This window comes from Mobula hypostoma, chromosome 19 (genome assembly GCF_963921235.1).
Source record: "Mobula hypostoma chromosome 19, sMobHyp1.1, whole genome shotgun sequence".
In the NCBI taxonomy this organism is placed as follows: Eukaryota; Metazoa; Chordata; class Chondrichthyes; order Myliobatiformes; family Myliobatidae; genus Mobula; species Mobula hypostoma.
In genome coordinates, this window is record NC_086115.1 from 2,943,671 (window position 1) to 2,970,586 (window position 26,916).

The 26,916-nt window shown below is 38.3% G+C and overlaps 1 protein-coding gene across 10 annotated transcripts in view; it reads right to left on the minus strand.

Moving 5' to 3' along the window:
* add3a (adducin 3 (gamma) a) overlaps nt 1-26,916 on the minus strand; it is a 246,688-nt gene that overhangs the window by 169,597 nt on the left and 50,175 nt on the right. For 6 of the 10 annotated variants that reach the window (XM_063071242.1, XM_063071247.1, XM_063071240.1 and 3 more), the window contains one exon: nt 22,666-22,768. The exons of the other annotated variants lie outside the window; for them this stretch is intronic. The gene's annotated coding sequence lies outside the window, so the exon portion shown is untranslated. The remainder of the gene's footprint in view (nt 1-22,665; nt 22,769-26,916) is intronic. 10 annotated transcript variants of the gene reach the window in all.

Genomic DNA, 26,916 nt, shown 5'->3' on the forward strand with positions numbered 1-26,916 from the left:
AAATTCATCAAACCAACATTCAGGGTAGATATGATTAAATCTGAACTTTCACACTTCAAATTGTCAGCCGCTTTTTCTCATTGCCAGTGGTATTGCATTGCCTTATAAACAGGTGCAATTTGATGTAGGGTCACAGTTGCACCCACACTCTATGGTATTTTCAAGTTTCCAAATGCTAAGTGCTAAAATTCACAACATGCCTCTTCATGGCTAATTTCACCACATTAATAAATCAGAGATCAGAGGTGCAGTTAAGCTGCAGTTCTATCTGAGTTGATGTAACTTAAATCCTGATCTTGCTCAAACAGGCCATTCAAATTTATTTTTGTGGAACTTTTTAAATAGAGGATTCTGAATTTTCATCTCATGCCTTAGGTATTTCTTCTGCTAAATTCACATCATTTGGAAGTGGGATGCTGAAATGGAAAGGGAAAGGAGCTGGATGCATGGAAGCAACATGCTGAAAATGCTCAGCAAGTTAGGTATCATCTATGGGGGGGTGGGGGAACAATGTTTCAGTCCAAGAGTAGAAGAGCCTGCTCCTTTATTCTATGATAGGATGTCGATACTGTTAGCAAATATGTATTATCCATCAATAACTGGATTCTAAACTGAATGTTTAGAGCCTAGTTCTGAAAACATTAATAATCACTGCTGGGTCTGGAATCACATCAGTTAAGAACACCCTACCATTCCTAAGGACATATGAAGGGATGCCTTTTTTAAAAAAAAGATAATTCAGTATTGATAGAGCCCCTCTCTAAAAATAGCCTGAATTTATTAAAAGATTTTAAAATTTCCCACGTGTAGAAGTGACAAGAACATTTCTGCAACACCAACCAAAAAGTATGCGCTTCTAATGCATACTTGCATTGCAAGCAAACGTCACCCAGCAGAGCCCTCCTCTACTCCCAATCTCATAAAATTGCCCTTGAAAAGCAAGTTATAGATCATTTGCTAGTGGCAAGCTTCCCTCAAGTGTAGTATAGCACTCCGGGCATTAGGTTTTCATTAACTGCTCTGTAGCCTTTGTGATCTACTGTATACGTATAAAGAAAAGATTGCACCAATAATGTTTAGAGGAAAAATGGCAAGGAAGCAGCCAATGAACTACACAACATTGTTTCCTTCATCCAACTAGCAGCAAATTTATTCACTCATAGTCAAGCGCAAAAGGTACAAATGATTGGAGTAGGTCATCTTCTTTTGATTCATCTTGGACTTTCCTTCAACTGGAGATGATCTCCAAACAAAGATCCTTTGGGGCATCTATAAAACTTCCATCCTCCATAAATATTACAAGCTATTTATAAAATGCAAGACACAGACCTTTAGGTGTTAACTTTTTCAGATATTTTAATCTCCAATCAACTAAATTCTAAGCCAATGTCTTGTTGCTACTCATTAGGGACTGCTATTAGATTTGTGCAATTTTTTTTCCATAGTACAGTACATTCAGAAGGTACATTTATTCAGCAGGCACATTCAGCCATAAATCAGACAAATATCAAGTCCAAGTTTTTTTTGATTGTCAAAAGGTGAGATACATTTGAAATTCCTTAAATTAGATGCCTCAAGTGAAAAATCACAATTAGCCTTGATGACCCGAGACCAATGTAACTGCAAGTTCACACATAAAAGTTGCTGGTGAACGCAGCAGGCCAGGCAGCATCTGTAGGAAGAGGTGCAGTCGACGTTTCAGGCCGAGACCCTTCGTCAGGACTAACTGAAGGAAGAGTGAGTAAGGGATTTGAAAGCTGGAGGGGGAGGGGGAGATCCAAAATGATAGGAGAAGACAGGAGGGGTAGAGCCAAGAGCTGGACAGGTGATAGGCAAAAGGGATATGAGAGGATCATGGGACAGGAGGTCCGGGAAGAAAGACAAGGGGGGGGGACCCAGAGGATGGGCAAGGGGTATATTAGAGGGACAGAGGGAGAAAAAGGAGAGTGAGAGAAAGAATGTGTGTATAAAAATAAGTAACAGATGGGGTACGAGGGGGAGGTGGGGCATTAGCGGAAGTTAGAGAAGTCGATGTTCATGCCATCAGGTTGGAGGCTACCCAGACGGAATATAAGGTGTTGTTCCTCCAACCTGAAAAACTCTTTCTTCAGTTAGTCCTGATGAAGGCTCTTGGCCTGAAACGTCGACTGCACCTCTTCCTAGAGATGCTGCCTGGCCTGCTGCGTTCACCAGCAACTTTGATGTGTGTTGCTTGAATTTCCAGCATCTGCAGAATTCCTGTTGTTAACTTCAAGTTCAATTGTCATACAACCATACAAATGAATTCAGCCAAAATGGAAAAAAAAAGTATTCCTCTGAGTACACAGTACTAACAGTGCATATACAGTAATTATGATAGCAGAAAAGACTACCAAAAAATATAGCCCAAGACTGAGTGGCATGGCCTGAGGATTGATGTTCATGGGATGTTGTCCTAGGTCTGGTCCAGTGCTCACTCCAGAGGCCTCTATTGTCTCCGGCATCTCCTCTCCTGGGCAGCTACAACAGGTGACACCTGATGGCCTGGTCCACACAACAACCAAGGTAACGCAGCTCCTTCTCAGTCTCACCAATGAACCTGTAGTGTTCTCGTGCAATGTGTTGAAACTCTGACTAAACACCAAGTTAAACCAGAGTCAATGAAGACAGAGTCGTAGTAAGGTTAACCATTTACTGTTCACTCTTCCACATTATAATCTTATGGTGAAAACTGTATACAACATCTGTTTCCAATCTGGAGACCACACGCGCTCTCTTCTTTTAGCGAGTGTCTCCAGCCACCCCGAGTAGCGGGCGAGGAGGTCATGTCAAAACTGCCATTGGGCTCGAGCCGACCCCACGTTTGAAATTCAAAAGCCAGCACGCGCACCGCCCCAACCGCCACTTCTTTAACAGAAACCACGTTAATATTTTTAATTCAAATATATTCTTTTGAACTTACAGCATTGCTTCTATAATGTTTCTTTGTGGGTAGAAACGGAGCTCTACACGATCATGCTGCACGCATGGCACCCACCTTCACACCTTCCCGAACTGGAGTTACACTCAAGATGCCGCGAAACTGGAGGTGACGTCATCACATGTCGTGATATACCATAGACAATGAATTTACCTTCGTTATACTGTAACATAATCATCAACTTTTAACTTTAACTAGAAAATAGTTACAAACAAATCATTTAAAACGTAGACCCAAAGTCAAATAAATGCCTTAAGGGCAACACAGAACCAGTGAACCGAACTTGCAGTATTCTATATTACCAACGTCCAACACGGTCTTGCGATCACAATAAATATGTCCAAAACAATCATTTACTGATGGGGTTGAACTTCAACACTTTATGGTCTTAATATCCAGCAGTGTCTTGCAGTCATAAAATCTTCAAGTTTGGGTTATTGTCATTCAACCATACACATGTATACTGCCAAATGAAACAACGTTCCTGCACACCACAGTACAAATAAGTCACACATAACACAAAGTATTACAAATAAATTAAAATGTAAGATGCATATAAAATACCAGCTAGAAAGTAAACAATATAACGCTACTGGCACTTCGTATGTGATGAGAACTGTGTGACAGCTGGGAGTTCGGTCATCTTACAGCCTGGGGAAGAAGCTGTTTCCCATCCTAACAGTTCTTATCCTAATGCTATGGTACCTCCTGTCTGATGGTAGGGGGTCAAAGAGATTACTGTATTGGATAGACACAAGAAACTAAAACAAAGGACAAACAATTACACCTTTGGTTGGACCTGGAGAGGCCACTATGACTGTGTCATCTTACCAGAAACCCACTTCTAACCACCTCTGAGCATTCCACTATGTATTGTAAACCAAACTTGCAGAACCTTTAAAGAATATACATTATTAAAAAGAAAAGAACAACCAATTTGAAAGCAACAAGTTCTTCGAACCCAAAATGCAATGATCAAATAATCTGAGTTAGTAATATTTAAAGAATTGGCAGTGGATCAGCACAAGCTACAACATTTTAGTCCTCTTAGTTCCATGGTTTCTTCTGTATCCACCTTAGTGTAGACAGGATCTTAGCTTAATTTCGCATTGAAAATATAGCAGCTACAACACTGCAGACCCAAAGGACTATCTACAGTTTTTGCTCAAGTCCCCACAGTGAGCTTTCTATTTAAATTTTTTTTAAATGTCTATTTCGATTTTTTTCTCCTGTCAACTCTGGGGCACTCTTTTGTAAACTGCTTCCTACATTTGCCAACAATAGCAATCACAATGTTTCAAATACAACTCATTCTTGTGCATAACACAAAGGCAACTAAATAAATTTATGCTGTTTCTTTCCTAGTTTGCCAAAGTTTTTAAAATCAAGCTGGAATTTCATATCCTGTAGGAAAATAGAGATCTTGGTAAAAGTTTCCTTGACTTTAAGTTAGGCAAGTACTTAGTGAAAAATAGATCAGAAATTACCTTTAATTAACACTGTTACATGTTTATTGAAGCTAGAGTTTCAGGCTTTCTTCCTCCATGGTGTAAATTTCCTCATGTAATATGGGAATTTAGTATATACACTGAAGAATGCGATTATTAAATATTTCAAATCACAAATGATCCCAAACATACCCTACTCTGTGATATTACACAATGTGAGTATGAATTACCCAATGATTTCGGAGCAACATATCATGGATATGTTGATCACCTATCATATTCTGTTGTAGAATTTAGAAGTCAAGAAACATACCAAGTTAAATTTTCGTTGAAACACACACAAAATGCTGGAGGAACTCAATTAAATTTTTGTTGAAGTTCATTTATAAGGGAATGCAGAAAAGTCAGTCTGTGATTAACGTACTTTTCCCACTGAATCAACAAGGAAGAAACAGATGTTTTCAACAGTATCACAAAAGGACAATAATATGTCTTTTAACACAAAGGCATTCAACTCATCTCATTAGCCTTAATGCAGACATGGACACAAAAGCACAGTTTTAGAAGAGGTGAATGTCATTGCTATCAATATCAAGGCAAACATTTCAAACGTAGAATAACAAACTGAGATAAAAAAAAATAGCCTTTATGAAAACTTTGCAGTTGCTGTAATCATAGTTTGCATAAAGGGAGGAAGCTATGGTTGCAAAAGGCCAGTCAATATGGCTACAAATTTCTAAAGTTCTTGGTTTCCCTTCAAAAGGGAAAGACTCCTATTTATGTAGTGCCTTCAGTTATGTCAGGGCATGCCAAGGAGTTAGACATTTAGTAAAGCACATAATGTTGTAAAGTAGGGAATACAGCAGCCAGACCCACAAACATTATCCATTTAAGTGGTGTGATTTAAAGGCTAAATATTGATCAGGGACCCTCTACTGAATAGTATTATGGCATCTTAAGTCCACAGGGGCCTACCTTCCACCCAAATACTTCATTTTACAGTCTAGCAATTCTTTAGTAGCATTTTGAAGGGAAGCTTCAGTATACCCAACACCACTGACTGATAAAATTGAGCCATACAATTCAACAGCAAAATTGATCAGTTTCTAACTAAATCATCAAGGGTTGCTTTTTTTTAAAAAAAATGAGCAATGCAGCTCAACAAGGTTAGCTCAATGTTCACTAAGGTATTTGTGGATGTGTTACACTGCATCTCAGCAAACAATGTAAGCATTTGGCAGCTTCAGGGTGATGGGGTGGCAGGGTTGGGGAAAATTGTTCTGAACTTGTATTCCTGATATTCAATTGGACTTCTCATTCTTCCAGACCCACTGACCACATATTACTCTGTCAACTTTCTTCCCCGAAGTAAACAATTCCTTCTCTCTGGCATTCCCCAACCTTATATAGGATATTTTATCTACTTGCTTTAGTAAATCTAAATACAATACTTCCATCATATTAGCATTGTCTACATTTCGTTACCATCTCAAAAAATTCCAGATTGGTCAAACAATAATTTTAAAATCCATACAGTCTTTCATTATTTTTATTTGCAGAAGTTTTTCTATTTACTCCCAGAGAAGTTATTCCATTATTTTTCCATCACTTGTAACTTGCTTATCATTAGAGATGTTCTATACTCATTCACAAACATAATATAAAAATGTAAACTAGTGTTTAATTTCAGTATTAAAGCAATTTTACTAAGCAACTGCAGAAATAATATTGCCACAGAAATTTAACTCAATTCAAGTTTAATTGTCAATCATACACGAATTGCATGAATACAGCTAAAAAAAATAGCGTTCGTTACTCAGTGGTCAAGGTAGAAAACAGTACCAATAGTCACACAAAGCTCACATAGCACATACAAGATAGAAAGATACATCCATTCTGAAGTCCAACCTCAAGTCAACCACTGCCACTGAAATCTGCAGACAAGCACGTCAAAGCTTGTCTTCTGGTGAGCGAACACGTGGGGGGGGGGGGGTGAGAGAAGGGTGCACATCAACTCCAGCCAGGACACACTGCCACACCGTCCCTGGTGGAGTGCCGCAGCTTCAATACTTCTCTCTTCGATAGTCCTGGCTACAGCTGAATTCAAGGATATTCAAGCTAATGATGGGATACAAATACAGAGGAGTAAAATTCAAAAGGGCAAAGAATACAGGACTGAAGGTACTGTATTTACATGCACATAGCATTCAGAATAAGGTGGACGAACTTGTGGAGCAATTAGAAATTTGTCAGTATGACATTGTGGGCATCACTGAGTAATGGCTGAATGAAGGCCTAATTGGGAGCTTAACATCAAAGGACATACTTCATATAGAAAGGTAAGGCAGAAAGGCATAGGAGGTGGTGTGGCTCTGTTGGAAAGAGACAGAATTACATCTTTAGAAAGAGGTGGCATATGGCCAGAGAATGTTGAATCTTTGAAGGAGTTAAGAAACTACAAGGGTAACAAAATTACATTGTGGGAATCATATATAGGCCTCCAAATAGTAGGCAAGATGAGGAGTTGAGATTGCAAAGGAAATGAAAAGGGCATGAAATAAGGGTAATGACACAATTGTAATGGGGGACCAATATGCAAAGGGATTGAGAAAAATCAGGTTGTTGTCAGATTGTAAGAGAGAGAATTTGTTAAGTGCCTCTGAGATGACTTTTTAGAGCAGACATCTTATAGTGGGTGTTATGTAATAACTAAGATCTTATTAGGGAGCTTAATGTAAAGGAACCCTTAGGAGTCAGTGACTGAACTCTCAATTTGAGAGGGAGAAGCACAAGTCACATGTATCAGTATCACAATGGAATAAGGGGAATTACAGAGGCATGAGAGAGGAGCTTGCTCAGGTGGACTGGTTGAGGATACTGGCGGGAATGACAGCAGAGGTGGCTGAAGTTTCTGGGAATATTTCACAAGGTGCAGGATAGATATATACCATAGAAGTAGTTCTCAAATGGCAGGGGTAGGCAACCATGGCTGATAAGAGAAGTTGAGGATTTGCTTTGCTTTTAGTTAGTTGCACGGTGGGTTTTTTTTTGGGGGTTTTTTTTTCTTTTTTTTCCATTGATATATATAAAATCTAGTATACTATTATGTTATCTTGGTTTCTTATGCTTAAATTACATTGTTTGTAGTATTTTCTTTTTGGTATTGTTATCTTTTGGAATTTTATTATACTTTAACATTGTATTAATGTTTATATGGCTTACCTTTTTTGTATACTTACTCAATAAAAAGATTTAAAAAGAAAAAAAAAAAGAGAAGTTGAGGAGTGAATAAAAGCCAAGGAAAGGGCATACAAGGTAGCAAAAGTGAGGGTGAAGCTGGATGATTGGGAAGCTTTTAAAATACATCAAAAGGCAACTAAAAAAGCAAAAAGGGAAAATGAAATAATATGGCAAACTAGCCGATAATATAAAGCAAGATACTAGAAGTTGCTAATAAAGGTGAGGTGCTACATTTTGGTAGGACTAATCCAGCTAGGACACACTGCCACACCGTCCCTGGTGGAGTGCCGCAGCTTCAATACTTCTCTCTTCGATAGTCCTGGCTACAGCTGAGGCTACACATGAATTCAAGGATGGACAAGCTAATGATTGGATACAAATACAGAGGAGCAAAATTCAAAAGGGCAAAGAATACAGGATACATGGTAAATGGTAGGACTTGAAGAGTGCAGTAGAACAGAGGGGTCTAGGAATAATGGTGCATAGTTCCCTGAAGGTGGAATCTCATGTGGATAGGGTGGTGAAGCTTTTGGTATGCTGGCCTTTATAAATCAGAGCATTGAGTATAGGAGTTGGGATGTAATGTTGAAATTGTACGAGGCATTGGTAAGGCCAAATTTGAAGTATTGTGTACAGTTCTGGTCACCGAATTATAGGAAAGATTCAACAAAATTGAGAGAGTACAGAAAAGATTTACTAGAATGTTACCTGGGTTTCAACTCCAAAGTTACAGAGAAAGGTTGAAAAAGTTGGGTCTTTATTCTTTGGAGCGTAGAAGGTTGAGGGGGGACTTGATAGAGATATTTAAAATTATGAGGCGGATAGATAGAGTTGACGTGGATAGGGCTTTTCCATTGAGAGTGAGGAAGATTCAAAGAGGACATGAGTTGAGAGTTAAAGGGCAAAAGTTCAGGGGTAACATGAGGGGGAACTTCTTTACTCGGAGAATGGTAGCTGTGTGGAACGAGCTTCCAGCAGAAGTGGTTGAGGCAGGTTCGATGTTGTCATTTAAAGTTAAATTGGATAGCTATATGGACAGGAAAGGAATGGAGGTTTCTGGGCTGAGTGCAGGTCGGTGGGACTGGGTGAGAGTAAGAGTTTGGCACAGACTAGAAGGGCCGAGATGGTCTGTTTCTGTGCTGTAATTGTTATATGGTTATGTTTTTTCAGTTATATAAAGAGTAAAAGGGAGGTGAGTATTGATATTTGATCACCGGAAAATGATGCTGGTGACATAGTAATGGGGGACAAAGAAATAGCAGATGAACTTAATGAGTACTTTGCATCAGTGTTCACTGTGGAAGACACCACCAGTATGCCAGAGGTCCATAGTGGCAGGGATTAGGAGTAAGTGTCATTGCTATTACAAAGGAAGAAGTGCAAGTCAAACTGAAAGATCTCACTCACACACACACACGAGAAAATCTGCAGATGCTGGAATTTCAAGCAACACACATAAGAGTTGCTGGTGAACAAAAGTTGCTGCTGAAAGATCTTAAGGTGGATGTCACCTGGACCAGATGGACTACATCCCAGAGTCCTGAGAGAGGTTGCTGAAGAGATAACGGCTGCATTGGTCATGATCTTTCAAGAATCACTTGATGCTGGCATGGTCCCAGTGTAGTGGGAAATTGAAAATGTCACTCCACTCTTTAAGAAGGGAGGAAGGCAAAAGAAAGGAAATTATAGGCCAGCAACACACATCAAAGTTGCTGGTGAATGCAGCAGGCTAGGCAGCATCTCTAGGAAGAGGTATAGTCGACGTTTCAGGCCGAGACCCATCTTCCTAGAGATGCTGCCTGGCCTGCTGCGTTCACCAGCAACTTTGATGTGTGTTGCTTGAATTTCCAGTATCTGCAGAATTCCTGTTGTTTGCGAAATTATAGGCCAGTTAGCCTAACCTCAATGGTTGGGAAAGTGTTGGTGTCTGTTATTAAGGACAAGGTTTCGGGGTACTTGGAATCTAATGATAAAATAAATCAAAGTCAGCATGGTTTCTGTAAAAGGAAATCTTGCCTAACAAATCTGTTAGAATTTGTCAAGGTAGTAACAAGACAATGGAGAGGCAGTGGATGTCATTTACTTGGACTTTCAAAAGGTATTTGATAAGATGCCACACGAGGCTTCTTAAAAGGATAAAATCCTATGCCGTCACAGGAAAGATACTGGCATGGATAGAGGAATGGCGGACAGGCAGAAGGTAGCGAGTGGGAATAAAGGGTGTCTTTTCTGTTTGGCTGCCAGTGACTAATGGTGTTCCTCAGGGGCCAGTACTAGATCCGCTACTTTTCACATTGTTTGTCAATCATTTGGATAATGCAACTGATGGCTTTGTGCAAAGTTTGCAGATGTTATGAAGATGGGCGGAGGGGTAGGTGGTGCGGAGGAAGCAGTGTGATTGCAGCAGGACAAATTGGAAGACTGGACAAATTGGAAGACTGGGCAAAAAAGTGGCAGACAGAACACAGCTTTGGGAAATGCATGAAAATGCATTTTGGCAAAAGGAACAATAGTGTAGACTATTGGGGAGAAAATTCAAACATCAGGGGTGCAGAGGGGCTTAGGAGTCCTTGTGTGAGATTCTAAGGTGGTTAATTTACAAGTTGAGTCTGTGGTAAGCAAAGCAAAGCAAATGCAAAGTTGGCATTTATTTCATGGGGTCTAGAATATAAGTACATAGACAATGCTGAGCCTTTATAAGACATGAGTCAGGCCGCACTTGGGAGTACTGTCAACAGTTTTGGGCCCCATACCTCAGAAAGGATGTGTTGTCATCAGAGAGTCCAGAGGAGATTTACAAGGATAATTCCAGAAGTGAAGTGGTTAACATATGAGGAGCAACATACATCAAAGTTGCTGGTGAACGCAGCAGGCCAGGCAGCATCTATAGGAAGAGGCGCAGTCGACGTTTCAGGCTGAGACCCTTCGTCAGGACTAACTGAAGGAAGAGTAGACCAACTCTTCCTTCAGTTAGTCCTGACGAAGGGTCTCGGCCTGAAACGTCGACTGCGCCTCTTCCTATAGATGCTGCCTGGCCTGCTGCGTTCACCAGCAACTTTGATGTATGTTGCTTGAATTTCCAGCATCTGCAGAATTCCTGTTGTTAACATATGAGGAGCATTTGACAACCTTGGACTTGTACTCACTAGAATTTAGAACAATGCGGGGGATCCCATTGAAACCTACCAAATGTTGAAAGGATTAGATAGGATGGATGTAGAGAGGACTTTTCCTATGATGGGAGTATCCAGAACTATAGGGCACAGCCTCAAAACTGAGGGATGATCTTTTAGAACAGACACAAGGAGGAATTTTTTTTAGCCAGTGGGTAGTGAATCTGTGGAATACTCTGCCACAGAATGCGGTGGAGACCAAGTCCGTGGGTATATTTAAAGCACAAGTTGACAGATTCCTGATTGGTCAGGGCATCAAAGGACATGGCAAGAAGGCAGGTGTATGGGGTTGAGTGGGATCCGGGATCCGTCATGATGGAATGGCATAGCAGACTTGATAGGCTGAATGGCTCAATTCTGCTTATGGTCCAACAGGAAGGGTAAAAATATCCAACCATAATTTTCTTAATTGAGACAAAAGATGGTAATCAAAAATAAGATACACATGGTCCACTGTTCAGATGAAAGATGACTTCTTAAGGATATTAAGTTGTGGGTGAGAGGGAGGTGTTTCACATATATTAAAATGGGATCAGCAGTTAACTTAGAATATTAAGGATCAATGCACCTTAATAGCCTAAACAGGCTGAAAGGATATTAATAAATTTAGCTTGTATTTATGAAGACCAAAAGGGAACTAGAAGTGGAAGCTGCAGAGAGCTATTAGAAATGGACAGCTTTAAATCACTTAAAACACAGATAATATTGTTTTTAAAGACTTGTGGACAAACACATACAAAAATCATTTACAATCCACTGTAATGCAGTACTATTTTAATCAACTGCCTAAATCAGAAATCCAGCTTCCAAAGAATATTGAAGATAAACATTTCAAAGGATTTAAACATTACTTTTAGAAAAATGTTTCTCCTCTTACATGATCCAACGCAAAGAAACAAATATACATACTGACTTCTGAAATTTAATTCAATTTAAAAACATTTTTTCTGCAATTTGACTTGTCCCATCTGCAAACCTGCTACACTTTTTGAAGTTCAATCTGTAATTTTGGTTGGGGCTTAAATGACATTGAGAACAATCTCACTTTGCAGTGTTGGGGGGGGGGGGGCGGTGAAATTCTGTAGACATGGTCCAGTTTGACATCAATTGGATAGCAATGAAGAAAAAACACACAAAACTAACATATTATACATATGCTCACATCAAACAAGGGGGCAACTATGCTTAACCAAAGTCACCTCTCTGAATTGAGGACTTCTTTCATTTCAGCATTATGGTGATTGTCAGAACTGCAGACTGATGAAGCAGGTATGCTCCTACTTATTATACGTTAACCTGGCAAGCTTCACAATACCATCTTGAGTGGTATGGATCAATAATTATGAGAATGCTACACGTTTTCAAAAAAAAGCTTTAAACACAGTTGAATCTTCTCATGATAATCTCTTCCATGAGAGATCCTGGAATAAAACATCACTTTCAGTGGTGTGGTGTTTAGCATAACAACATGGCCTGCTCAAAAGAACCAACTTCACTGCTGCAGGTATTGGCATTAATGCTCATTTCTTTATCTTTTCAGTGAATGTCAAGATGTATGTTATGCAGGGAGCATAGATGGCATCTTCTGATCATCTCCAGGTGCTTGCTGCAAGTCATCTGCGTCCAGAACCATGGAGAAGACAGATCAGATTTAGCTAGTTGACTACAATTTGAGCCAGAATATAAATTAAGCAATTTGATTAGAGTTCTTAACACAAACAGTAAACAAATTCAAGTGTATATCAAATAGGAATTCGATATTATGCTCATTCCCCAACCCTATTTAAAATTTGTGTTCTTCTACACATGTAGATCAATGAAAAAGCAAATGGGAAGGCTGATCAGCACACTAAGTTTTCAAAGCAAGGCAATATATTACAATAGTTTTATTTTATTTCAGTTAATTATTTGAAGCTACACACTACGGGGAGTATTGACTCATGTTATGATATGCAGAAAAGATTGGAACTGTTTTGAAAGAAATCAGAAAGTGGAAACTGAATTCAGATGCTGAATTCTCATTTAAACAAGGCTGTCGCAAAGTGTGCCCAGCGATATTTAGCCACAGAAGTCAACTGAGTGCACAATGTGAAAATAATTGGCATTTTGAGAAGAGGATTTAAAAATAGAATACTTATCAGTATGGCTGATTTTTACATTTAATAGACAAAATGAGATTTGATCCATCTTCTATTTGAACTTATTCTGTCAAATTGTCACAACTTTATTAAGTCTTAAGATTGTGGCAATCTTGCTTTTAATCAGCTATAATTTGTTCCATCCAACTTATACTTGATTCTCTTTAAACACACAAGCTGTGAAACTTTAAAAAAACAGACTTAAAATTTCGAGGATGTTAAAACTGTGACTGCCCCACTGGGGATTAAACTTGCAACAGAAACACAATGTTGCAGACATGAAAACACATTCATTCCAAATTGACAATTCATCTCTTTTTTTAAAACTTTGAGCCTGGTCAACTTGTCAAAATTATGAGCTTATGCAGAACTATGAAATGATCCTTTCTATTTTATTACATGGTATGCAGCAGTTGAATACATCGGCATGAGCTTCCAATTAGAAGCAATCATTAGTTATTTTAACAATTTGAACGTTGAAGACGTTTCAAATAAATGCCAGCAATCATGTTTTTTTCAATTCACCTGCAATTTCCTTGGAAAGTATAGCGAGTCATGCTGCGATGTCTTGCCAAGAAGCCATTTCCAAACTGCAAATGACAATTTTGTTTTCTTCCACTGCTGATAGTCTGGTTGAGGCAGTAGAAGCGGAGCAGTCAAGAGGAGTTGTTATGCATTACTCAGTTGAACTCTCTCAGCTATACAATCATGATTTATTCCTGGTCGAGGTAAAAATGACCGCTCCTATGTTTCCACAGTGTAGACCACAACTCAGTGAAGTATGCACTGCAGCATTTGAACAGAAAGGGATTGAAATATATTTACTTTAAAACCTAAACTACAGTTTTACCTGCTCATTTTTCAATATCAGAAATATCCCTTATTTGATTATATGCAAGGAAATGCATTAAGAACATAAAAGTACTTGAAATGATTTACTCGCTGCTCCAAAGCATTGTAACAAGTCATATTAATTCCAAATTACATTAGTGGGAAGAGAGGACATCTTCCCAGTGGACAAAGTACAGAGAAGGTTACCAGTCTTTAACAAATGTGCTCTCAGTGGCTCATGGCAAATGTTACCATTATTCTAATGAGGCATTTGATTCCTCATTTACACCAATTTAACAGCAGAATCCTCATTATTGGGCCCTGGTTACAGAGTGTGTGCTATCACTTCAGATACCTAAGCAATACCACGGATTTGGCTGCTACAGGGAAGAGAATTGCACTTAGCCTGTAACTCAAGGTTTTTATAGCATTGGCCACACTTTCAATAAAACCTAAAGGTTCTTAAAAGGCAAAAAAATACTAGTAGCAAGGAATGAGGAAGACATATTGAGGAGTGCTTAATGCTGAAAAATGGAATAACAAAGATTACAAGCTTACATGAACTCATTAAATGCACTTCCATACACTTAAAATTAAACATGCATTTTAATTCAAGTAGAATTCTGACAAATCTACTTTTAAAAAAATCTGATAATGACTGAATACAATAAGTATTAAGATAATAATACCACTTTAAATTTAACTCATTAAATCCTGACTTCAAAAATTTAACTCCACTCAGCATAATTAAAAAGATGTTTTATTAGCTTTTACCTTGCTGGCTGCTTAACTGATATTAAAGTCATTAAGTACTGGAATTAGAGAAGGACACTCTCAAACATGGCTTTTCTAAGTTCTGAAGCACCATGCGTTCTTGAATTTTAAGAAAATTACCAGCTGCCATTATCTGCTGAAGGTAAGCATACATAATGAACTATCTCCTACCTCTTAATGAATTACAATTAACCCATCTAACTTGGTCTTTTGTGAAATACTAACATCCATCACTACCCAAGTATTGAGTGAATAGCCTGATAATAAACTATGATTATGATTAAACATTGAGACTTCAAACTGAATACATACAAAGCATTCAATATGAATATTTCTATTCATAAGACCAGAAGACAAGAGCAGAATTAGGCCATTCAGCCCATTGAGACCATTCTGCCATTTCATCATGGCTGATCCTAGGATCCCATTCAACCCCATACACCTGCTCTCTCACCATATCCCTTGATGCCCTGACCAATCAGGAATCTATCAACTTCTGCTTTGAATATACCCATGGACTTGGCCTCCTCCATAGTCTGTAGCAGAGCATTCCACAGATTCATTACTCTGGCTAATAATTTAAAAAAATCTTTACTTCTGTTCTAAAGGGTCGCCGCTCAATTTTGAGGCTGTGCCCTCTAATTCTGGATACTCTCACCAGAGGAAACATCCTCGCCACATCCATCTTATCTAGTCCTTTCAACAACGCTGCCGGTGGCGATGGTGGAGGTGGAAACAATAGGGTTTTTTAAGAGGCTCCTGGATAGGTACATGCAGCTTAGAAACAGAGGGCTATGGGTAAGCCTAGGTAGTTCTAAGGTAAGGACATGTTTGGCACAGCTTTGTGGGCCATAGGGCCTGTACTGTGCTGTAGGTTTTCTCTGTTGGGACATAGAAACATTCAGTAGATTTTAATGAGACCCCCACGCATTCTTCAAAATCCACTGAGTACAGACCCAAAGCTGCAAACACTGCTAATATGTTAACCCATTCGCTTCTGGAATTATCCTTGTGAACCTCCTCTGGACTCTCTCCAATGACAACGCACCCTTTCTGAGATAAGATGCTCAAAACTGTTGACAATACTCCAAGTGTGGCCTGACGAGTGTCTTATAAAGACTCAGCATTATCTCCTTGCTTTTATATTCTATTCCCCTTGAAATAAATGCCAACATTGCATTTGCCATGTTTACCACAGACTCAACCTCTGAATTAACCTTCCAGAAGTCTTGCATGAGGACTCCCAAGTCCCTCTGCACCTCTGATGTTTGAATTTTCTTCCCCATTTATATAATAGTCTACACTACTGTTCATTTTATTATTATTGCACTATCATACATTTCCTAACACTATTCTATCTGTCATTTTTTGGCCTAGTCTTCCAATTTGTCCAAGTCTTGCTGTAATTGCATTGCTTCATCAGGTCTACCTCTGCCCATCTTCGTATCATCTGCAAACTTTGCCACAAAGCTATCGATTCTACTGTCCAAATCACTGACAAACAATGTGAAAAGTAGCAGTCCCAATACTGACCCCTCAGGAACACCACTAATCACTGGCAGCCAACCAGAAAAGACTCACACCATTCCCACTCGCTTCCTCCTGCCTGTCAGCTATTCCTCTATCCATGCTAGTACATTTCCTGTAACACCACACGATTTTATCAAATGCCTTATGAAAATCTAAGTAAATGACATCCACTGCCCCTCCTTTGTCCACCATGCTTGTTACTTCTTCAAAAGAATTTTAACAGATTTGTCAGGCAAGATTTCCTTTTACAGAAACCATGCTAACTTTGACTTATTTTATCATTAGTCTCCAAGTACTCCAAAATGGACTCCAACACTTTCCCAACCAGAGATAACACTAACTGGCCTATAATTTCCTCTTTTGCCTTCCTCCCTTCTTAAAGAGTGGAGCAACATTTGCAAATTTCCACTACCCTGGGACCATGTCAGGATCAAGTGATTCCTGAAAGAGCATGACCAATGCATCCATTATCTCTTCAGCAACCTCTCTCAGGACTCTGGGATGTAGTCCATCTGGTCCACATGACTTATCCACCTTAAGATCTTTCAGTTTGACTTCCACTTTTTCCTTTGTAATAGCAATGACACTTACTCCGGCTCCCGGACACTCACGTACCTCTGGCACGTGTTAGTGTCTTCCACAGTGAACACTGAAGCAAAGTACTCATTAAGTTCATCTGCCATTTTTTTTGTCCCCCATTATTACATGAGCAGCATAATTTTCCAGTGGTCTAATTATCAATTCTCACCTTTTACTCTTCATATAACTGGAAAAAAAACTTAGTATCCTGCTTTATATTATCAGCTAGTTTGCTCTCATATTTCATCTTTCCCTTCTTATAGTTTGATTTATAGCTTTTTGTGGATTTTTAAAAGCTTCCCAATCATTCAGCTTCCCACTCAGTCTTGCTACATTATATGCCTTTTCCTTGGCTTTTATGCAATCCTTAATTTTCCTTATCTGCCATGGTTGCCCAGCCCTGCCATTTGAGAAATACTACTTCTGTAGGACATATCTATCTTATTCTCGGAAACTTCAGCCACCTCTGTTCTGCCATCATCTCCACCAGTATCCTCCTCAAATCCACCTGGGCAACCTCCCCTTTCATGCCTCTAATTTCCTTTAATCCATTATGTTTCTCCCTCTCAAATTGCCGTATCAATCATATTACAATCACTGCCTCCTAAGGGTTCCTTTACGTTACAAATGTGAGCATTAATTAAGGTGTGCATGTTTATAGTCATTGAAATTACATTTCAGATCTTTAATACAGAAGTGGTCATTTCAATGATAATTACAATAATTAGAGTCTTCATGTATTAGAGGTTTTGACAGACCACAGCATTTGTCTGATTTGGTAAAATTATAGAATCAACCTGGACTATAAGAGTTGTCTTTTTAATAATAATCTAGAAACCAGCATTTTGAATTAATGGACTGCTGGTGATTTACTAAAATGTCTCAAGTGCTATCACACAAGATTTGCCGCAGGTTAAACAGGAATTTTTTTTTTTAAAAGAGAGCCAACCAAAAGCTTGGGCAAAGACAGGGCTATTAGGAATTATTTTAAATGGATTAAGGTAGAATTTAGAAAATTCATGAGTTGAAACCTCAGCAATTGAACACATGGCCAAGGGGAATGGAAAGAGAATCTTGAAAACACAGGACCAGAAATTGAGATGAACAAAGACAGCAGGGGTAACATGAATTTTGTTACAGCACAGCAGCACAAGAGATTCAAGAGGTTGTGAGAAATACTACGCTCTTTCCAAAAGAATTTCATAAAACTCCTCATAGAATTGAAATAAATTCAAGGATCCCGAATTTAGTACATAACCAAATCTAAATACAATACATAAGTATTATTTAAACAAATCACTGCTATCAATTATTAGGATAAATGACCAGAGCACCTACCATTTGTTCAAGGTTATGCAGAAACTTCAGAAAAGTGCATGAATGGACACATTAATTTAAAAATTAGAGTCTTACAAAACAAAGTGCAGGACACCAGTGATAGAGAGATTATCAGAAGGTCATGGAAGTGAATCATGAATTGTTGAAAAAGACAACACTTGCACTATCTGAAAAAGAACTAACACAATCAATAAATTAAGGCTGCCGTCAGTCAACTTGGGACAAATAGCAATCACAAACTTTCCACTGCACCCATTTTCTGAACAATGCATGCTGAGGGTGTAGTTTTGAGGAGGGTAATAAGGAAGAAGCTGATGGTGGTGGTGGGGCGGGGGGAGAGACAGTGAGGCAGTTAAATGCAAAGTGAGCTACCCCAATTTCAATAGAGTTAAACTTGCTATTAAATTTACATGGTTATCTGTGTAACATGCTGTGATCAGATTTCTACTTAACACTTCTGGTTGAAACACAAGACTCAACTTCTGTAAGCAACAGCAAAGATGACATTTGCTTGAACTGCAGCATCCAAACCAGAACAATTGGTAATGATTTTCTTCAAATGTCCTGAACTGATGACTAATGAAATTCGGATGCAATTCAGGTGGAAGTCCAGCTTCTGCAATCTTTATTGCAGAGAAAAAAGTTTAGTGAAGCGCAATTGCAACTGCAACAGAAGGGTTAAGAGACTCATGGCAAAAAGCACACTGATCACACAGGTTCCACAGGATCTGACTAAAGCAGTGATATAAGGTCATTGATGACAGAATGATTAGCTTTGCTGTGCAATAGAAACCAAATACTGTAACTAAAACAAACAAGCGTTGAAGCTTCTTGCACAAGTTCAAACCAATGCCACGTAAAAAGCAACAACTTTAGAAACCAATAGGCATTATAGACCTCTGCATGGAAGTGAAAAGACATATGATCACCTAAAATTTATGTATGCATCCATGTCTGGCAAGGGCAATGCTGTTCAATATTAAAAAGTCTGATTTCAAAATACCAAATTTTGCTTGCTGTCAGTAAGAAGAGCTACACTGGATAAAAAGAACTGTCCTCGATTTTCAATTCTGTTGGATGAAATACACTGGGAAAGGTCCAAATGAAGGTTACCAGCCCAGAAGACTTCCAGAATAAATCACAGATTGTGGCTGCCAACAGGAAAAAAAGTTGCACAATTCATAATGTAAAACAGCTTGGATGGTTTTGCTTACAGTCAATTAAAGTACTGAGATATATGGAAACAAATAATACATATTGGCAGACAGAGCTGCACTTTGAAAGGCCAGATGTTAAATACTGACTTGACATTTCCCTTTCTCAAATTCTCAGAGACATTTGTCCCATCATTCTCTTATACCCCCCCCCCCACCCCGGGAGTATTTGACAATTGAAGTCTCATTTTCCCTGACACAGTTACTGCCATTCCTGGAGTAAAACATTTAATTTCATACAATTAATTCTTGATGATATCCAATTTAAGATGAAAATTAAAGCAAACAGCACTTAACAGGATTCAACTGGTACCATGTTGTCAATTTTTGTACTCAATTTTTGGAGCTGTACTATTTTGACAATTTCAGTTTGGAATTTTCATTGTTCAATCACTGCTAAAATTTTGTGGGGTAGGATGTTCAGCTACTAGAAGTTCTAATTTAAGAACCAGGCTAGGATAGCAGAAGACAAAAAAAAATTACTTAATCATAAAGGACCCAGCCTTGCAGGGAAATTCCATACTTGTAGAAATTGAATGCCAGATTGACATTTCAAAGTGAAACTGTCAAAACTATCCACAGAGTTGTCAGAGGACTTGGATTTAACTATGAAGTAGTTCCCCCACAATTAAAACTGGAAAATGTACTGCATGTTTCATCACTTACAATTAATGCATGCACTCAAGTGAAATGCATAAGTCAGCACGTATAAACACCAAGGAAATTAATATTGTTTAATGATTAGATCATGCTAAAAAATATTCCAATTCAAAAGAGTGGGAGGGCTTGTACAAAATAGTGTCACTGTAATTTATTGTTCAATGATATTTTTCCTTATCAGTGGGTATTGGAGTTGCCTCTCAGACAACTCAGACTTCTGAACAGTAATAGTTTAAAAATCTAACCACTGTTCCATTCAAATTATCACTCTTATTTACTCTTTATAATGATATAGAATTCAGGATCATTATAGGGCACGGTCTTCAAGAAAATTTTGCAAGATTAATTAAAAATGCTAGTTTTTAAATGCACATCTGCTTCCTGAAATGTTCTGTAAAGAACATTCAACTTAAGATACAAAACACCATCTCATTATTGGATTAAATCTGTCTGAAATTTAATTCACCCTTTTTTCTTAAAAAAAATGAGAAAATGTAAATGTTTAATCTTGGAAAAAGACCCTTTAATAATCCCACCTCCCAGCTCTAAAGACAAAGGCTTTTTAAAAAAATTATGAGCACGGTGGTGGGGGCGGGGGAGAGAGAATAATAGTGAGAGAAATGAAGGTAAATGAAGTATTGGCTGGTTAAGAAACAGAATGGGTTACTACAGGGGTCCCCAACCTTTTTTGCACCGCGGACTAGTTTAATATTGACAATATTCTTGCGGACCATCCGACAGTGTGGGGGGGGGTGGGGGGTGATCAAGTAGGGTTAAACTCACCTCAACATGTCTTTTACAGTTAGGGTTGCCAACCTTCTCACTCCCAAATAAGGGACAAAAGTAGCAGTCGAATCCTGACGAAGGGTCCCGGCCCAAAACGTCAATTGTACCTCTTCCTACAGATGCTGCCTGGCCTGCTGTGTTCACCAGCATTTTTTGTGTGTGCTGACGGGACACTTGTGTTTACTCCGAGAAAGACTACCATGACCATGAAGCCTTGCGCAGGCACCTGTGTGCACATGCGTGACGTTCACATATGTGACGTGCGCATGCGCATACCTGCCGATTTTTTTACCCCACAAATCGGTTTTGGCTTAATCTTCCCGACTACACTGTACATACATTATTTCTACTTTATATAGGCTGTGTATTTATCATATCATTCATGTTTTTACTATATGTTAGAGTTATTTTAGGTTTTATGTGTTATTTGGTATGATTTGATAGGTTATTTTTTGGGTCTGGGAATGCTCAAAAATTTTTCCCATATAAATTAATGGTAATTGCTTCTTCGCTTTACGCCATTTCCGCATGAAAAGTTTCATAGGAACACTCTACCTTGGGGGGGGGGGAATACGGGACAAGGGCGGTTCCGTATGGGACAAACCAATTTAGCCCAATATACAGGATGTCCTGGCAAATACGGGACAGCTGGCAACCCTATGTTCAAGTTAAACAGTGCATGACAGGCAATGAGGAAAGGTGCAATTGACTCGTATCATTTCCTCGCGGCCCGGTAGCACATGCTTTGTGGCCCAGTACCAGTCCGCAGCCCGGTGGTTGGGGACTGCTGGGCTATTAGAACACCGTTAGGAGAGCGGAAAAGGGAGCTGGGCTTAAAACTTTAAAAATCTATGTCACATTTCCTTGCTCAAAAACTAATGGAACACAATACTAGTATTTCATTCCTTAATATGATGCAATTCAACTCTGCTGATTAGACTTTCTTTATGGAGATTCACAGAATCCATATTGAGAGATAAAGTAAATAGGATGTACACTAAAGCTTCTTTGCACTAAAATGTTCCTTTGATATTGAACTAACTTAAAATAATCCTGCAAGTCAAGCATTACTCTTGGAAGAGTTTTATCATTTGTTATTTTACACTCAAGCACACATTTGACATAAAATGGTACGAGTAGATTCAAAGCTCCTTTAGAATCAATGGCAAAATTGAGTTACTGAGAGATCCAAATTAAAAATAAGCATCCTGTGATTTGCTTGACTCTCATTCTTCAATATTGTGCAAAACTTGCCCAATTTAAGGATTAATGAAGGGATGGGTAAAGAGGGGGAAGTGGTTCCATGCTTGGGGAATACAAGACTAAGGAGGAGAATTTAAAAGCTAGATATAACCCTTTAAAGGGTGGAGCAATGGATACAGGTCACAGATCATTTATAGTAGACTCAGGAGACCTTACGGTTATTTTTCTTATTCCAAAAATCAATTTAGTTTACAAGAATGTGAAAAAGAACAATTCCAAGCTTTGTTCAACAATTACAACTTGTGTTCAAACTTAAGCAGCAAATTAGATTCAATTTGAAACTACTCAATCAAAAGCAGTTGGAGATTCCAGCAAGTGAATAGGAGTATAATTGAGACAAACTGTTCAATGAAGCGACTAAAATCAAAAATTGTTTTACTTGAATCAATTCTCCAATGGAATATTACATTGCCAACAAGATTTGATCTCCATTAAGTATTTTCTAATGAGATTAAAAAAGATCACAACAAAAGTGGCTAAATAGATGGGTTAAAGATAATTTGAGCTAAGAATAAGGTCTCACAATGTAACCAAAGAACAACAACACATGGAAAAACAAAGATTTTGGGTCTGCCTTCACACAAAAGATACAAAGAACATTCTAGAAATTAAGGGTTTGCCGAGGTGGGCCGATGAATAATTTATATCAACTAAAGGAATGAACTGGATGAAAAGACAACAAAATTACAGTTTCAATAGCTAACAATACAGAGCTTCAAAAGGGATACGTACATGGAAGGTACAGTGGTGCTAGAAACTGAACCCTGTAGAATCTTCTCTATCTCTGCATAAATATGGTTCAAAATGTGATCAGATCTTCATACGAGTCCTAAAACTAGATAAAGAGAATGCAATTTAATATCCAAAAAGTTATACTTGTAATATTGGATCATTTTTTCAATAAATGAACATGTATTTGTTGAAAAAAGTATGTGAATCTTGAGGATTAACAATTCATTTAAAGGGGAAATTAGACTCAGGTGTTTCAATCAATGAGGTGGCAATCAGGTATGAGTGTGGGAGGCCATGCCCAATTTATAGAACACAAACTTGGGTCTTCACTATCAAAGTCACCACAGGTTTTTGGCAGTGTGTCATGCCTCAATCAAAGGAGATTTCTGAGGACCTCAGGAAAAAAGCTGTTCATGCTCACCAGGCTGGAAAATGATACAAAACAATTTCTAAAGAGTTTGGGCTCCATCAATTCACAGTTAGGCAGATGGTGTACAAATGGAGGAAATTCAACACTGTTGTTACTCTCCCCAGGAGTGGCCGATCAACAGAACTCATTCCAAGAGCAAGGTGTGTAATATTCCAGGGGGGCACAAAGAACCCCAGGAAAACAAGGGAGCCACAGGCCTCTCTGCTCTGACTAATGTCAGTGTTCATGAGTCTACCATCAGGCAAACACTGAACAACAATGGTGCGCATGACAGGATTGTAAGGAGAAAGCCACTACTCTCCAAGAAATACATTGCTGCCTGTCTAAAGTTTGCTAAAGACCACATGGATAAGCCAAAAGGCTATTGAAAGAATGTTCTGTGAACAGACAAGTCCAAAATAGAACTTTTTGGCTTAAGTGAGAAGCATTATGTGGGCGAAAAGCAAACACTGCATTCCAACACTAGAATCTCATCTCATCTGTGAAACATGGTGGTTTAGACCTGCTTTGCTGCCTTGGGACCGGGATGACTTGTCATCATTGATAGAACTACAAATTCTGAATTGTACAGCAAATTCTACAGGAAAATGTCACATTATCCGTCTGAACACTGAAGCTCAAGAGAATGAGAGTCCACCAAAGAGTGGTTAAAGCAGAATTTCACATTTTGGAATGGCTGAGTCAATGTCCTAATTTTAATCCAAGCAGTTCATGCAAGGAAGCCCACCAACATCCCAGAGTTGAAGCAGTTTGTTTGTTTTTTTTTTAAAAAAAGAGGAATGGCCTAAAATTCCTCTAAGCCAATGTGCAGAACTGATCAACAGTTACCGGAAACATTTGGTTGAAGAGGGTCACACCAGATACCCAAAGCAAAGGTTTAAAAGCAATTTTGGATCATTTTTCTCAATAAATAAATTTCCAAAATTGTGTTATTTATTTAATTGGGTTCTATCTATTTCTTAGAACTTGCATGAAGATCAGATCACATTTTAGATCATTTATGCATAAATAGAGAATATTTTACAGGGTTCACAAATTTTCCAGCACTATTGTACATGTATTGATCAGTGCCTGTGCCTGTGGATTGCAAGGTTCGTGTATGCAACCCAAATGAAGTATAGGTAATATGGCATAGTCAGTTAATATGGGTTAGCTAGGGAAAAAAAGCTAGAATTTTTAATGCTGTGGTACCAGGGAACTTTTGTTTTTTATTATATAAATTGGTTATATATAAGATCAATGACTTAATAAGGGAGCAGAGTGTCTAATACAAATCTTGGCAGGCAAGCAAATTAATGGAAGGTATAAAGATCCTATTTTCTATAATGGACACACCTGATTTCAATCATCTTACATCCTTCTTCCTCCATGAATTCAAACTAGCTGGGATAGAAATTCTTGCACATAAGTTTTAGCATCTCCAGACCCAAGTTACACTTACATTTTAATGGTCATCATCTTAGCCCATACTCCAAACCAATCCAAACTAACGCCAATCGTTTTATCCTGACCCTTTATCAGTTTCAATTGATTTACAATGGAGGCAGGAAATAAGAATTCAATTTAAAGAAATTTTAGCTTGATTACATCTTCCCAACTTCCTCCAGTATTGAAATTCATCACTCATTTCTTCTGAATAACTTATTATTGTTGGATGTGCTTTCAGACACCTCAAATCATACCAAAATTCCTTCAATTTTCCACTTTCTATATTCCTCTAGTTACAAACATTATCGTCACTCTTAACAATACTGCTTTCAATTTAGTTTGAATGGTCAGACTACACCTTTGGAAAGTACATTGAGTATTCCTTGAAATGTGAAAGTTGTTTGATTAAGACAGGGTTAATCTGAATGCTACAGATATCATGCAAATAAGTCACCTGTTAAAGTCAAAGTTGAACTTAAAATTTTGGCTTTAAAACTGGATTATAGATTTGCTACAATCTTATCTTTAAGGACACCATAAGTAATCAACTGCATAAGAATAGAATTGTACTATTCAATCCCAATGATAGAGCTTTACCAAGACCTTATCAGCTTCCTGAACCATCTGGATTGCATTTGCTGTCATCCACAGGAATCTAACATGAATGCAGACCCAAGCCTTTTTCTTTACCCCGACTCTATTTACAGTCATTCTCAAACACTATCCTTCACCTCCCCAGACAAAAGAAAACAAAGCAAAACTTATTTTCTTACCCAGATGTTGACTTATTTCTCAAGGAGTTGCTCTAGAACAAAATCTTGCTACTAAATGTAATATGACAAGATTAGCTCTGGACAGATCAATGTAAGTTTTTTCTATGAATCATATTACACCTCCCACAAGAGCAAACAATCTGTTGAATGAATATCTGGATATTGTCAAGTGAAAATAAAATACATTTGTTCTTTGTTTCATACAATCTTTCATGAGTCGATCAATATCCTGTAACAAATACAGACTGGTTAAATATTCAAGGAATTTTGGTCTCCTTATTTAAGAAAGGATGTGCTGACGTTGGAGAGGGTACAGAGAAGATTCACTAGAATGATTCCAGGAATGAGAGGGTTAACATATCAGGAACGTTTGTCCGCTCTTGGACTGTATTCCTTGGAGTTTAGAAGAATGAGGGGAGACCTCATAGAAACATTTTGAATGTTAAAAGGCATGGACAGAGTGGATGTGGCAAAGTTGTTTCCCATGATGGGAGAGTCTAGTACGAGAAGGCATGACTTCAGGATTGAAGGGCGCCCTTTCAGAACAGAAATGCGAAAAAAATTTTTTAGTCAGAGGGTGGTGAATCTATGGAATTTGTTGCCACGGGCAGCAGTGGAGGCCAGGTCATTGGGTGTATTTAAGGCAGAGATTGATAGGTATCTGAGTAGCCAGGGCATCAAAGGTTATGGTGAGAAGGTGGGGCAGTGGGACTAAATAGGATAAAATGGATCAGCTCTTGATAAATAGGCGGAGCAGACTCGATGGGCCGAATGGCCTACTTCTGCTCCTTTGTCTTATGGAATTCAAAACAAATTTGAAACTTCAAAAAGTTAACTGATCTAGATTTCTAGTATATCAAATAATCAATTTCCATTTACTAAAGCTTCAGTACAAAACAGGAGTGGAGGGGTTAAAACATGCACACTGATCTGTGGGAAGTGAACTGTGAATGGATATATGATTAGGCTATAATTTTTTAAAACTGTATTCTTCATTGTTCGAAGGCTCTCCCTACCATCCATCAGGGACATTTATCAAGAGAACTGTATACACAGGGCCCTCAGTATTATTAAGGGTTCCAGCCATCCATCCAGCATTCTCTTTTACCTTCTACCATCAGGCAGGAAACTACAATGCACAAACACAGTAACGGTCAAGATGAGAAACACTTTCTAAAAACACAACAGTATAGAGGAAACAGATGAGAGCCTGAATGAATTGCTAAATAAGGCATCAAAAGTTATGAATGAAAAAGGTAGGTAAATGGAATGAAGACAGATTATCCATGATCTAACAAAGTTGCCATGTGCCTATATAGCCTTTATGATTGAAAACATATTGTACTATTTAGGCTTACAGAGGAAAGTGAGTTTGCCAAAGTGCTACGAAATTAAGACTCAGAGAACCTGCAAACTACTTATTGTATAGTTATGTTTAAATTAAATGGTTTCATGATCTCCAAAATCAATGTTTTTGCTCTTCCTAATAAGAAAACTGATAAATCTACAACCAAAACTAAAACAGGAGAAATAGTAATTGAGTAGGATTGATCCAAGGGCTTTTAAAAGAAATCAGACTCAGTAAACTCAAAGAAACAGTTTGTTTTATTGGTATTTAAA